The sequence below is a fragment of the Zea mays genome, chromosome 2 (genome assembly GCF_902167145.1).
Source record: "Zea mays cultivar B73 chromosome 2, Zm-B73-REFERENCE-NAM-5.0, whole genome shotgun sequence".
NCBI lineage: Eukaryota > Viridiplantae > Streptophyta > Magnoliopsida > Poales > Poaceae > Zea > Zea mays.
The window spans coordinates 110,560,137-110,574,991 of NC_050097.1; the positions used below are offsets into that span (position 1 = coordinate 110,560,137).

Here is a 14,855-nt window from a genome sequence, read left to right on the forward strand (position 1 = left end):
CAATATAACTACTTACAAGATATGCATGGATTGTTTCTTACATTTTGGACCACGCTTGCACCACATGTTTTGTTTTTGCAAACTCTTTTGTAAATCCTTTTCAAATTTCTTTTTGCAAATAGTCAAAGGTAAATGAATAAGAGTTTGCAAAGCATTTTCAAGATTTGACATTTTCTCCCCCTGTTTCAAATGCTTTTCCTTTGACTAAACAAAACTCCCCCTAAATGAGATCCTCCTCTTAGTGTTCAAGAGGGTTTTGATATATCATTTTTGAAATACTACTTTCTCCCTCTTTTGAACACAATAGGATACAATTGATAAAATTCTTTGAAAACACGAAGTTTTTGAAATTGGTGGGGTGGTGCGGTCCTTTTGCTTTGGGCTCTTACTTTCTCCCCCTTTGGCATGAATCGCCAAAAACGGAATTATTAGAGCCCTCGAAGTGCTATCTTCCCCTTTGGTCATAAATGATTGAGTTAAGATTATACCAAAGATGAAGTCCGGTCTTTTTGCTTTGGGCTCTTACTCTCTCCCCAAAGACGAATTCCTTTTCTTGGTGCTCATGCTTTCTCCCCCAAGATTGGAGATTTGCTTGGAGTGACGGCGAAGGATGAGTTACGTAGTGGAAGCCTTTTTTCTTTGCCGAAGACTCCAATTCCCTTTCAATACGCCTATGACTTGGTTTAAAATAGACTTGAAAACACATTAGTCATAGCATATGAAAGAGATATGATCAAAGGTATATAAATGAGCTATGTGCGCAATTTAGCAAAAGAAATTGCGTGAATCAAGGATATTGAGCTCATGCCTAAGTTTGGTAAAAGTTTGTTCATCAAGAGGCTTGGTAAAGATATCGGCTAATTGATCTTTAGTGTTAATGTAAGAAATCTCGATATCTCCCTTTTGTTGGTGATCCCTAAGAAAATGATACCGAATGGCTATGTGTTTAGTGCGGCTATGCTCGACAGGATTGTCGGCCATTTTGATTGCACTCTCATTATCACATAGCAAGGGGACTTTGGTCAATTTGTAACCGTAGTCCCGCAGGGTTTGCCTCATCCAAAGCAATTGCGCGCAACAATGACCTGCGGCAATGTACTCGGCTTCGGCGGTGGAAAGAGCGACTGAATTTTGCTTCTTTGAAGCCCAAGACACCAAGGATCTTCCCAAGAACTGGCAAGTCCCCGATGTGCTCTTCCTATTGATTTTGCACCCCGCCCAATCGGCATCCGAATAGCCAATCAAATCAAATGTGGATCCCCGAGGGTACCAAAGCCCAAACTTAGGAGTATAAGCCAAATATCTCAAGATTCGTTTTACGGCCGTAAGGTGGGATTCCTTAGGGTCGGATTGGAATCTTGCACACATGCAAACGGAAAGCATAATGTCCGGTCGAGATGCACATAAATAGAGTAATGAACCTATCATCGACCGGTATACCTTTTGATCCACGGACTTACCTCCCGTGTCGAGGTCGAGATGCCCATTAGTTCCCATGGGTGTCTTGATGGGTTTGGCATCCTTCATTCCAAACTTGCTTAGAATATCTTGAGTGTACTTTGTTTGGCTTAGGAAGGTGCCTTCTTGGAGTTGCTTCACTTGAAATCCTAAGAAATACTTCAACTCCCCCATCATAGACATCTCGAACTTTTGTGTCATGATCCTACTAAACTCTTCACATGTAGATTCGTTAGTAGACCCAAATATAATATCATCAACATAAATTTGGCATACAAACAAATCATTCTCAAGTGTTTTGGTAAAGAGCGTAGGATCGGCTTTTCCAACTTTGAAGCCATTAGCAATAAGGAAATCTCTAAGGCATTCATACCATGCTCTTGGGGCTTGCTTGAGCCCATAAAGCGCCTTAGAGAGCTTATAGACATGGTTAGGATACTCACTGTCTTCAAAGCCGAGAGGTTGCTCAACATAGACCTCTTCCTTGATTGGTCCATTGAGGAAGGCACTTTTCATGTCCATTTGATAAAGCTTAAAGCCATGGTAAGTAGCATAGGCCAATAATATACGAATTGACTCAAGCCTAGCTACGGGTGCATAGGTTTCACCGAAATCCAAACCTTCGACTTGAGAGTATCCTTTGGCCACAAGTCGAGCTTTGTTCCTTGTCACCACACCATGCTCATCTTGCTTGTTGCGGAAGACCCATTTGGTTCCTACAACATTTTGGTTAGGACGTGGAACTAAATGCCATACCTCATTCCTAGTGAAGTTGTTGAGCTCCTCTTGCATTGCCACCACCCAATCCGAATCTTGAAGTGCTTCCTCTACCCTGTGTGGTTCAATAGAGGAAACAAAAGAATAATGTTCACAAAAATGTGCAACACGAGATCTAGTGGTTAGCCCCTTATGAATGTCGCCGAGGATGGTGTCGACGGGGTGATCTCGTTGGATTGCTTGGTGGACTCTTGGGTGTGGAGGCCTTTGCTCTTCATCCTCCTTGTCTTGATCATTTGCATCTCCCCCTTGATCTATGCCGTCATCTTGAGGTGGCTCATTTGATTGATCTTCTTCTTCATCAACTTGAGCCTCTTCCTCATTTTGAGTTGGTGAAGATGCTTGCATGGAGGAGGACGGTTGATCTTGTGCTTTTGGAGGCTCTTCGGATTCCTTAGGACACACATCCCCAATGGACATGTTCCTTAGAGCGATGCACGGAGCCTGTTCTTCACCTATCTCATCAAGATCAACTTGCTCTACTTGAGAGCCGTTAGTTTCATCAAACACAACGTCACATGAGACTTCAACTAGTCCAGTGGACTTGTTAAAGACCCTATATGCCCTTGTGTTTGAGTCATAACCAAGTAAAAAGCCTTCTACAGTCTTAGGAGCAAATTTAGATTTTCTACCTCTTTTAACAAGAATAAAACATTTGCTACCAAAGACTCTAAAATATGAAATGTTGGACTTTTTACCGGTTAGGAGTTCATATGATGTCTTCTTGAGGATTCGGTGAAGATACAACCGGTTGATGGCGTAGCAAGCGGTGTTGACCGCCTCGGCCCAAAACCGATCCGAAGTCTTGTACTCATCAAGCATGGTTCTTGCCATGTCCAATAGAGTTCTATTCTTCCTCTCCACTACACCATTTTGTTGTGGAGTGTAGGGAGAAGAGAACTCATGCTTGATGCCTTCCTCCTCAAGAAAGCCTTCAATTTGAGAGTTCTTGAACTCCGTTCCGTTGTCGCTTCTAATCTTCTTGATCCTTAAGCCGAACTCATTTTGAGCCCGTCTCAAGAATCCCTTTAAGGTCTCTTGGGTTTGAGATTTTTCCTGCAAAAAGAATACCCAAGTGAAGCGAGAATAATCATCCACAATTACAAGACAATACTTACTCCCGCCGATGCTTATGTAGGCGATCGGGCCGAATAGATCTATGTGGAGTAGCTCAAGTGGCCTGTCGGTCGTCATGATGTTCTTGTGTGGATGATGAGCTCCAACTTGCTTTCCTGCCTGGCATGCGCTACAAATCCTGTCTTTCTCAAAATGAACATTTGTTAATCCTAAAATGTGTTCTCCTTTTAGAAGCTTGTGGAGATTCTTCATCCCAACATGTGCTAGTCGGCGATGCCAGAGCCAGCCCATGTTAGTCTTAGCAATTAAGCAAGTGTCGAGTTCAGCTCTATCAAAATCTACCAAGTATAGCTGACCCTCTAACACTCCCTTAAATGCTATTGAATCATCACTTCTTCTAAAGACAGTGACACCTATATCAGTGAAAAGACAGTTGTAGCCCATTTTGCATAATTGAGATACAGAAAGCAAATTGTAATCTAATGAGTTTACAAGAAAAACATTGGAAATAGAATGGTCAGGAGATATAGCTATTTTACCAAGACCTTTGACCAAACCTTGATTTCCATCCCCGAATGTAATAGCTCGTTGGGGATCTTGGTTTTTCTCGTAGGAGGAGAACATCTTCTTCTCCCCTGTCATGTGGTTTGTGCACCCGCTGTCGAGTATCCAACTTGAGCCCCCGGATGCATAAACCTACAAAACAAGTTTAGTTCTTGACTTTAGGTACCCAAATGGTTTTGGGTCCTTTGGCATTAGACACAAGAACTTTGGGTACCCAAACACAAGTCTTTGACCCCTTGTGCTTGCCCCCAACATATTTGGCAACTACTTTGCCGGATTTGTTAGTCAACACATAAGATGCATCAAAAGTTTTAAATGAAATGCTATGATCATTTGATGCACTAGGAGTTTTCTTCTTAGGCAACTTAGCACGGGTTGGTTGCCTAGAGCTAGATGTCTCACCCTTATACATAAAAGCATGATTAGGGCCAGAGTGAGACTTCCTGGAGTGAATTCTCCTAATCTTGCTCTCGGGATAACCGGCAGGGTATAAAATGTAACCCTCGTTATCCTGAGGCATGGGAGCCTTGCCCTTAACAAAGTTGGACAATCTTTTAGGAGGGGCATTAAGTTTGACATTGTCTCCCCTTTGGAAGCCAATGCCATCCTTGATGGCAGGGCGTCTCCCACTATAGAGCATACTTCTAGCAAATTTAGATTTTTCATTTTCTAAGTTATGCTCGGCAATTTTAGCATCTAATATTGCTATATGATCATTTTGTTGTTTAATTAAGGCCATATGATCATGAATAGCATCAACATCAATATCTCTACATCTAGTACAAATAATGACATGCTCAATGGTAGATGTAGATGGTTTGCAAGAATTAAGTTCAACAATCTTAGCATGTAGAATATCATTTTATCTCTAAGATCGGAAATTGTAACTTTGCAAACATCAAAATCTTTAGCCTTAGCAATCAAATTTTCATTTTCTAATCTAAGACTAGCAAGAGATATGTTCAATTCTTCAATCCTAGCAAGTAAATCATCATTATTATCTCTAGGGTTGGGAATTGAAACATTGCAAACATGAGAATCAACCTTAGCTAACAAATTAGCATTTTCATTTCTAAGGTTGTCTATTGTTTCATGGCAAGTGCTTAGCTCACTAGATAATTTTTGACATTTCTCAATTTCTAGAGCATAAGCATTTTTAACCTTAACATGCTTCTTATTTTCTTTAATAAGGAAGTCCTCTTGGGTGTCCAAGAGATCATCCTTTTCATGGATGGCACTAATCAATTCATTAAGTTTCTCTTTTTGTTGCATGTTGAGGTTGGCAAAAAGGTTACGCAAATTATCTTCCTCATCACTAGCATTATCATCACTAGAGGATTCATATCTAGTGGAGGATTTAGATTTAACCTTCTTTTTGCCGTCCTTTGCCATGAAGCACTTGTGGCCGACGTTTGGGAAGAGGAGTCCCCTGGTGACGGTGATGTTGGCGGCGTCCTCATCGTTGGAGGAGTCGCTTGAGCTTTCGTCGGAGTCCCACTCCCGACAAACATGGGCATCGCCGCCCTTCTTCTTGTAGTACCTCTTCTTCTCCTTTCTTCTCCCCTTCTTGTCGTCGCTCCTGTCACTATCACTTGATAATGGACATTTAGCAATAAAGTGACCGGGCTTACCACACTTGTAGCAGACCTTCTTGGAGCGGGACTTGTAGTCTTTCCCTCTCCTTTGCTTGAGGATTTGGCGGAAGCTCTTGATGACGAGCGCCATTTCCTCATTGTCGAGCTTGGAGGCGTCGATTGGTTGCCGACTTGGTGTAGACTCCTCCTTCTTTTCCTCCGTCGCCTTGAATGCGACGGGTTGAGCCTCGGATGTGGAGGGGTCATCAAGCTCGTTGATCTTCCTCGACCCTTCGATCATGCACTCAAAACTTACAAAATTCCCGATAACTTCCTCGGGGTTCATTTTAGTATATCTAGGATTACCACGAATTAATTGAACTTGAGTGGGGTTAAGAAAAATGAGAGATCTTAGAATAACCTTAACCACTTCGTGGTCGTCCCACTTCTTGCTCCCGAGGTTGCGCACTTGGTTCACCAAAGTCTTGAGCCGGTTATACATGTTTTGTGGCTCCTCCCCTTTGCGAAGTCGGAACCGACCGAGCTCCCCCTCGATCGTTTCCCGCTTGGTGATCTTTGTGAGCTCATCTCCCTCGTGCGCGGTTTTGAGCACATCCCAAACCTCCTTGGCGCTCTTCAACCCTTGAACTTTGTTATACTCCTCTCTACTTAAAGAGGCGAGGAGTATTGTTGTTGCTTGAGAGTTGAAGTGCTCGATTTGGGCCACCTCATCCTCATCATAGTCTTTATCCCCTACAGATGGTACCTGTGCACCAAACTCAACAACATCCCATATACTTTTGTGGAGTGAGGTTAGATGAAATCGCATTAAATCACTCCACCTAGCATAATCTTCACCATCAAAAGTTGGTGGTTTGCCTAATGGGACGGAAAGTAGAGGTGCATGTTTAGAAATGCGAAGATAGTGTAGGGGGATCTTACTAAACTTCTTACGCTCTTGGCGTTTAGAAGTTACGGAGGGCGCATCAGAGCCGGAGGTCGATGTTGATGAGGTGTCGGTCTCGTAGTAGACCACTTTCCTCATCCTCTTTTGCTTGTCCCCACTCCGATGTGGTTTGTGGGAAGAAGATTTTTCCTTCTTCTCTTTGTGGTGAGAAGAAGATTTCTTCTCCTTCCCTTTGTTGGAGGAGCTCTTCTTCTTCTCCCTCCTCTTGGTGCGGGACTCTTCCGATGAAGTGCTCCCGTGGCTTGTAGTGGGCTTTTCACCGGTCTCCATCTCCTTCTTGGCGTGATCTCCCGACATCACTTCGAGCGGTTAGGCTCTAATGAAGCACCAGGCTCTGATACCAATTGATAGTCGCCTAGAGGGGGGGGGGGTGAATAGGGCGAAACTGAAATTTACAAATAAATACACAACTACAAGCCGGGTTAACGTTAGTGATAAAGAAACGAGTCCGCGAGAGAGGGTGCAAAACAAATCGCAAGCAAATGAAGAGTGTGACACGCGGATTTGTTTTACCGAGGTTCGGTTCTTGCAAACCTACTCCCCGTTGAGGAGGCCACAAAGGCCGGGTCTCTTTCAACCCTTCCCTCTCTCAAACGGTCCCTCGGACCGAGTGAGCTTTCTCTTCTCAATCACTTGGAACACAAAGTTCCCACAAGGACCACCACAAGTTTGGTGTCTCTTGCCTCAATTACAAGTGAGTTTGATCGCAATGAAAGAATCAAGAAAGAAGAAAGCAATCCAAGCGCAAGAGCTCGAAAGAACACAAGCAAATCACTCTCTCTAGTCACTATGGCGTTGTGTGGAATTTGGAGAGGATTTGATCTCTTTGGTGTGTCTAGAATTGAATGCTAGAGCTCTTGTAGTAGTTGGGAAGTGGAAAACTTGGATGCAATGAATGGTGGGGTGGTTGGGGTATTTATAGCCCCAACCACCAAAAGTGGCCGTTGGGAGGCTGTCTGTTCGATGGCGCACCGGACAGTCCGGTGCACACCGGACATGTCCGGTGCCCCCGCCACGTCATCACTGCCGTTGGATTCTGACCGTTGAAGCTTCTGACTTGTGGGCCCACCTGGGTGTCCGGTGCACAACGGACATGTACTGTTTACTGTCCGGTGTGCCAGTATGGGCACGCCTGCCTTCTGCGCGCGCTGCGCGCGCATTTAATGCGCCACAGGTAGCCGTTGGCGCGGAGATAGCCGTTGCTCCGGAGTTGCACCGGACAGTCCGGTGCACACCGGACATGTCCGGTGAATTATAGCGGACTAGCCGTTGGAGTTTCCCGAAGCTGGCGAGTTCCTGAGGCTGCTCCTCCTTGGCGCACCGGACACTGTCCGGTGTACACCGGACAGTCCGGTGAATTATAGCGCGTGTGCCTCTGGAAATTCCCGAAGGTGACGAGTTTGAGTTGGAGTCCTCTGGTGCACCGGACATGTCCGGTGGTGCACCGGACACTGTCCGGTGGCACACCGGACAGTCCGGTGCGCCAGACCAGAGGTGCCTTCGGTTGGCCCTTTGCTCCTTTGTTGAATCCAAAATTGGTCTTTTGATTGGCTTGTTGTGAACCTTTGACACCTGTATAACTTATACACTAGAGCAAACTAGTTAGTCCAAAGATTTGTGTTGGGCAATTCAACCACCAAAATTATATAGGAACTAGGTGTAAGCCTAATTCCCTTTCACATAGTCGTCAAGCATTCATTAAATAGCACTCTTTCGAGAATCAATTCATTTAAATCCCCAGGTCTGCTAAGCCTGTGCTGGGTCTCCTTCAGTTTTAATAGTTCAACCCATGGCTCACTTCGCTTCTCGAAAGTCTTTAGTAACTGAAACATCATTTTTTGCTATCAGAATTGTAGAACTCCTTTTGACTATTTAAAAAAGAACAATAATGTATATTAATGTGCAAAAATAATGCTATTGTGCTAGCACACAGGGGGGATGTAATTCTCTAAAACAAGAAATACTAATGTAATATTTAACTTACAGGAAAAGTCTAGCTAGTCTGGCTTGCCCGATGGTAAGACAAGGAAGCAACCCGCTGCTAAAGAGTTATGATGTTCTACAAAAAGTTGGTGGTGTAGTGGCCCGAGGTGAAGTACTAGACTTTGGGAATATGATGAGCCAAGTTGGAAGGATGTGCCTAAACTGGTAGTTTGTTATTAAAGTTCCACACTTTCATCTTTTAGGAGAAACTTGACATAGGAAGCACAACAATATCATAAAGTTTGTTTCTGGGAGATGCTACTCAACCAATAATTTCATGTGGCAACAAGTTGCTCCTAGGTCAGCACAAGCCTACTCCCACTTCGTATGTCATGCTTTTGTTAGTTGTTACACATGATTCGGTGAGCGTGCTGCAGGGCATGTTTTATATACCATGTCATGCATCATCATAATATTTGTGGGACTCTCACTATCTTTCTTTGCACTCCTGCTCTTCATAGGGCTAGCCATTCCTCTTATCATCTATCCTCTTTCTGACAACAACGTTTTTTCTTGGTGGCTCCCTCAATGCTTGAACCAAGAAAACAAGGCTAAGTTTCTTGCTATGGCATGTGTGACTGCTAGAATTAGACATACAATCCTACTAGGCCTTGTAATTGTAGTTTTTTCTCGAATACACAGGAGAGTTGTGTATCATTATATTAAAAGGAGAGAAACACCCCCCACACACACACTCACTCACAAAACACCACCTACATATACACGGCCCAACACACACACAAACAAACAAGGAGAGAAACTCCTCTAACCAGTGTCGAACAGGTTTCGTATATTTTTGGCACCTACCAAGAGCCCAAGCTGCAACTCATCCCTAAACCCCTCCTCAAGAGAAGATAGGCAAGGTCTCTTTCCATGAAAGACACACTTTTTTATGTTTCCAAAGCTCCATCCTCCAATAATGATAATATCGTTGAAACCTTTTCTTTTGCATTTAGGGACCATATATGAAGCTTTCCTCCACCAGTCCACGAAGCAATCATCACCTGTCTTAGGTACGACATTATTAAGACCAATTGAAGATAAGATAGCATGCTAAAACTGCCTTGCAAAAACACGGTTGGTTAATATATGTTGTACAGTTTCTTCCTCTTGATCACATAAAACACAACTATGGGGATGATCCAACCCCCTTTTCTTTAGCCATTGTGCTATCCAACATTTATTTTTTATGGCAAGTCATACAAAGGTCTTGCATATGGGGGCCGCCCAGGTCCTCCATATTCTTTTCCATGGTTCAAAAGGTAGTGCACCCCTGAAAAAGCTCTGTATGCAGACTTGGAACCCAAAAACCCCATTAATGTTATGTCTCCAAATATGTTTATCATTTGTATCTTCTACATGAAAATTTTCTATGACATCCCACAACTATAGATATTGCTCAATGCTTGCAAGAGAAAGATTACCCTGTATGTATTGGACCCAAGAAAGAGACGAAAGGGCCTGCTCCACAGTCCTTTCCTTTTCAACTTTTTAGTAACTGCAGCCACAATACTCAGTGCTACATCTTCAATAGAGGTCCCATGAATTCATTTATCTGTCCAAATATAAGTTGTGACTCCATTACTAATATTGGTGATTAAAGCTATCCGAAATAAGGCTCTAGCATGGGGTGAGATATTAAGATCGAGGCCACTCCAAGGCTTAGCAGGGCTTGTTTTCTGAAACCACAACCAAATCATTTGCAGAGCCCAACTCATAATGACGAGATTTGGTATTCAAAGGCCTCCCAACTCATAAGGCCTAGTAACCTTCTCCCAAGCTATAAGACAGTTTCCTCCACGAGTCTCTTTTCTGCCATTCCACAAGAAATTTCTCCTAATTTTGTCAAGGGCTTAATAACCCATTTTGGAACATTGAGGGCAACAAGCAGATAGACTGGTATGGCAGAGAGCACAGATTTAATTAAGATTATTCTCCTAGATAAGTTTAAGAGATTAGCTTTCCAACCTGGAAACCTACTTGCAATTTTCTAAATCCACGGAATAAGATCACCAGAATTGAGTCTTTTATTACTTAAGGGAAGACCCATGTAAGTCGTGGGAATACTTTTTGAGGCACAACCTAAAATTTGGGCAGCCAACTCCTCCATTCATCATTACACCGAATAGTGTAGAAAATGTTAGAGCAACTGTGTACTGATGGGTTGTGTTTATGTAATGAACGTAGACCCAACTACTCTCATTATAAATACATCTCTCAACCCTGGTTAGGGTCAGGGTTTAGGGTTTCAGTCTATCTAACATGGTACCAAGGTCCTCATCTTGTCAGACCTTTTGTTCTCTCTAATATAAAAGATGCGCAACTCTCCTGCGCGTTCGAGAAAAAAAAGCTAGGTTTCTCCTCCCCTTCTCCCTGCAGCCGTCAGCCCCCTTCCCTCCCACCTCCAGTCGTTGTCGACACGACCTAGCCCGGCTGCCACCCAGACCCCTCCCCCTCCATCTTCGTCCGCTGTCGTACTGCTGAGAGCACCTAGAGGGGGGGGGTGAATAGGTGATCCTATAAAAACTTAAAACTTAAAGCCACACAACTTGATTAAGGGTTAGCACAACGAAATCAAGTGGCTAAGGACCGAGCTCTTGTGAAACACAATAGTCACAATGAAAACAAGCACAAGAGACACAATGGTTTATCCCGTGGTTCGGCCAAGTACAACACTTGCCTAATCCACGTTGTGGCGTCCCAATGGACGAGGGTTGCACTCAACCCCTTTCAAGTGATCCAAAGATCCACTTGAATACCACGGTGTTTTTCTTTCTTTCACTATACCCCGTTTGCGAGGAATCTCCACATCTTGGAGCCTCTCGCCCTTACAAATGATGATCACAAAGAAACACGGATGTAAGGGAGGGAAAAGCAACACACACAAATCCTAGCAATACGCACACACACAAGCCAAGACTTGAGCTCAAATGAAACACACCAAGTTCACCACTAGAACGGAGCTCAAATCACTAAGAATGTCAATCGAGTGTGCGAAGATGAAGTGCGGGAGTCTTAGAATGTTCAAAGTATGCTTGATGTACTCCTCCATGCGCCTAGGGGTCCCTTTTATAGCCCCAAGGCAGCTAGGAGCCGTTGAGAGCAATCCAGGAAGGCAATTCTTGCCTTCTGTCGGGTGGCGCACCGGACAGTCCGGTGTGCCACCGGACAGGCACTGTTCAGTGTCCGGTGCAGATTGCTTTCCTAAATTGGCGCAGCCGACTGTTGAAGATTTGGAGCCGTTGGCGCACCGGACACTGTCCGGTGCCCCCATCAGACCGTTGGCTCGGCCACGCGTCACGCGCGGATTGCGCGGCCCACCGTTGGCTCACCGGACAGACCGATGCACCACCAGACAGTCCGGTGAATTTTAGCCGTACGTCGCCGGCGAATTCCCAAGAGCGGCCAGTTGACCAGACGCCAGCCTAGCGCACCGGACACTGTCCGGTGCACCACCGGACAGTCCGGTGCACCCAGACTGCGTAGAGTCTTGGCAGCTCCAGCCAAGTCTTTTTCCTTTTTGTGTTTTCTCTGATTCTAGCACTTAGACAAATATGTTAGTACACAAAAACCAATATACCAAGTCTAGAATCATACCTTTGTGTTGATTTTCACTTCATCCACCATTTGACACTTATTAATAGTAAAGGCATTTGTGTTGGACACTTAATCACCAAAATCCTTAGAAATGGCCCAAGGGCACATTTCCCTTTCAACTGCCTCCTCCCCTCCCTCTCCATGGCAGACACCGGCACCTAGGCCCCTGGAGGCGTCCGCCCAGGCGCGGCCACCGCAAACGCAGCCCACAGCGGTGAGCGTGCCGCCACCCTCTCCACTGCCGCCGCTCCTTTGCGGCCAGCCCTCCACACGGCCAGAGCCGCTCCTCCCGCTGTAATGGCCACCATGGCTTCTGCAACTCCGATCGGAGTCCGTACTCCCGCGAGCGCGTGTGAATCATCTAGGCCCCTTAGTGATGTTTTGGTAATTATTGACCACTATTTGTGGACTAACAGTTCTTGAAGAAATAAGAATTCAGGTTGGACCACAGAGAACAGAAAATCTTAGAGACTTATAAGCATTGGTTGTGGATCAAGTTAAGGCAAAGGTATAACATATGTTTTTGTTTTTGCCGGTCTCCAGGAGTTTAGAGAATACATTTGACCGTATTAGTAGGCTAGATGGCCATACTATTAAGAGGGGTCAATGACTTTGGCCTGTGTAAAACTTAGTGCCTCATAGAGCATCTAGTGGTTGCATTTGCATGAGGTCTAACAGCGCTTCCAGTTTCGAGAGTTAAAAATCTTTTCGAAAGCGTGTTAGAAAAGTTGCTAAGTCATGGGTCTGGCGGACCGTCCGAGCCAAGTGGCCGGACCGTCCGCGATCTATTCAGAGGAGTCCGAAGTATGTTCACTTCAGAGGAGTCCGTCCGCGACAAAAATTCAAATGTAAGTAAAAGGCTGAAATGCTCATGCATGAGCAAATTGAAGGAAACTCATGACATGTGCAGTTGCAAATTCTACCTAGTGGTTTCATTGAACATAACATATCATGGGCTACCATGTTAGAATAAAAGGAATTGATTTGACAATTGTGACAGTCCTATTATGAGGTAAGATAAACAAGAAAAACACTATTATATGACCTTTGCCCTATCTGTTGCAGCTCTATTGGATGCCTGAAAATTCTTCTAACCAAATTTCCTCCAAATTTGGGACTCAAAATGAACCATGGACAGAAACTTCAACGATTTAATATAGTCCACAGTCAGTACAACTTCATCTTCCAGGTTATTCCTGCAAGATGGAAGGAAGATGTCTTAGCAGTTGTAGCACAAACAAAGGCCATTCCTGTCTCAAACAGGTAGATGATATTTAGAAGAAACCGCATATTCACTTAGAATTACATAATTATACTTGAAAAAAGGAAACATAAACTGTATATTTGCTGACAGGGCCTCAAAGTCCTGGACTTTGGAAGCAGTAGGTTATTTGTTCACAAATCACAATAAAGTGAAGAGACTTACCGACAAAGATAAGAGAGTATAAAAATCTCTTGCCGAACTCTAAATCCTCCAACGCACACATCTGAGGGCTCGCTGTATTCCTCAATTTGTTGTCTGTGATATGAGGGCTTGCTATCTGCCTAAACAAATTTTCGACAACAACATTTGGCTCAGGCTTTGGTATCATTATTGCACATTCCGGACCGAGATGGTGTCCAAAGGGTCCAACTCCCTGAAGACATTTTAAAACATGTTGCAGGCGGCTCGAGGTGGATTCCATTCTTTGATCTGCTGGAACCATCCACTGTTCGGGAATGCCATTTTGTACATAGTTCTGCAACTCAGATGCTCTGCCATTTTCAAGACTTTCAGCCAGCATACGAACACCATGTGGTACAATAGAAACTAGTTCTTGGATACGGTCGCGGTCGCCATACTGCATAGGCATCTGGTTTGCCTGAGAAGCAATTCCTGGCACAAGGTTATCAACTTCAATGCAATCTTGGTCCCAACCCCAGGGGGGATGCAGTCAGGTGGGTTGTCAATTGCCATCATCACTGCATGATCCTCCTGACCTTGACCCTCGCATATTGCCATGCGATAGTTTGAGAGGCCCGCAGTTACTTCTTCCATTCGAAGTTCACTGGCGCACTGCGGCCCTTGTACAGATCCATCTGTTAAACACCAGAATCTATTATCAGGAAAGCATTACAAAGCTGTTTTCATCGCAAGTCGACACCATTACGTTACATACATGCCCACAAGAAACAAATGGCTAGTAAAAAAGCTCCAGAAATCTAAATGGCAAGGGCAACAGCTGCAGACCTGCAGCTAGCCAAAAGGGTGTAGGCAACAGCAATGCAAACTTGCACAACTAGAAACAAAATAGAGGCAGTCCATAACCATAAATTGGGCAGGGGAAATGAAAATGGAACGTTACTAGTATTTGATGAACAAAAACCAGTCTTTTCTTCCCCAGCCCCCCCCAAAAAAGGAAAACCTGAAGTCAAGAAGAATGAGGCCATATATTCATCATAACAAGAGCATGCCTATAATTGAGAACGATTAATTAAAAACAAAAGATACAAAAAATGGAATATGCATCATATTGGGATTTTATTGTGCGTGTGTTTGTGATAATATAAATATAATGTGAAAAGAAATATATTAAACTCCAAAGTGGAATTTAGGATCTAAGAGAAATTCAAGAATTTAGAAAAAGAAAAAGAAGATTTAAAAATAAGTAAATTATTCCTCCCACAAATGAATAATAGGAAGGAAAATAAATAAAAATTATTGCAAATAGTAGTATTTATAATCACATTAGGATTATGTTGGATATTGGAAATCTGGAATTCAAAACATTTGAATTTAGCTTGAACATTTGGATTTGGGAAAAGGAAATAGAAAATAAAATGAAAATAAGAAAAGGTCAAACCTGCGCTTCCTGGGC

At 43.8% G+C, this 14,855-nt stretch overlaps 1 pseudogene; it reads right to left on the reverse strand.

Moving 5' to 3' along the window:
• Window positions 1-13,018: 13,018 nt before the first annotated feature.
• On the reverse strand, window positions 13,019-14,104 carry LOC103648844 (uncharacterized; annotated as a pseudogene).
• Window positions 14,105-14,855: the final 751 nt, after the last annotated feature.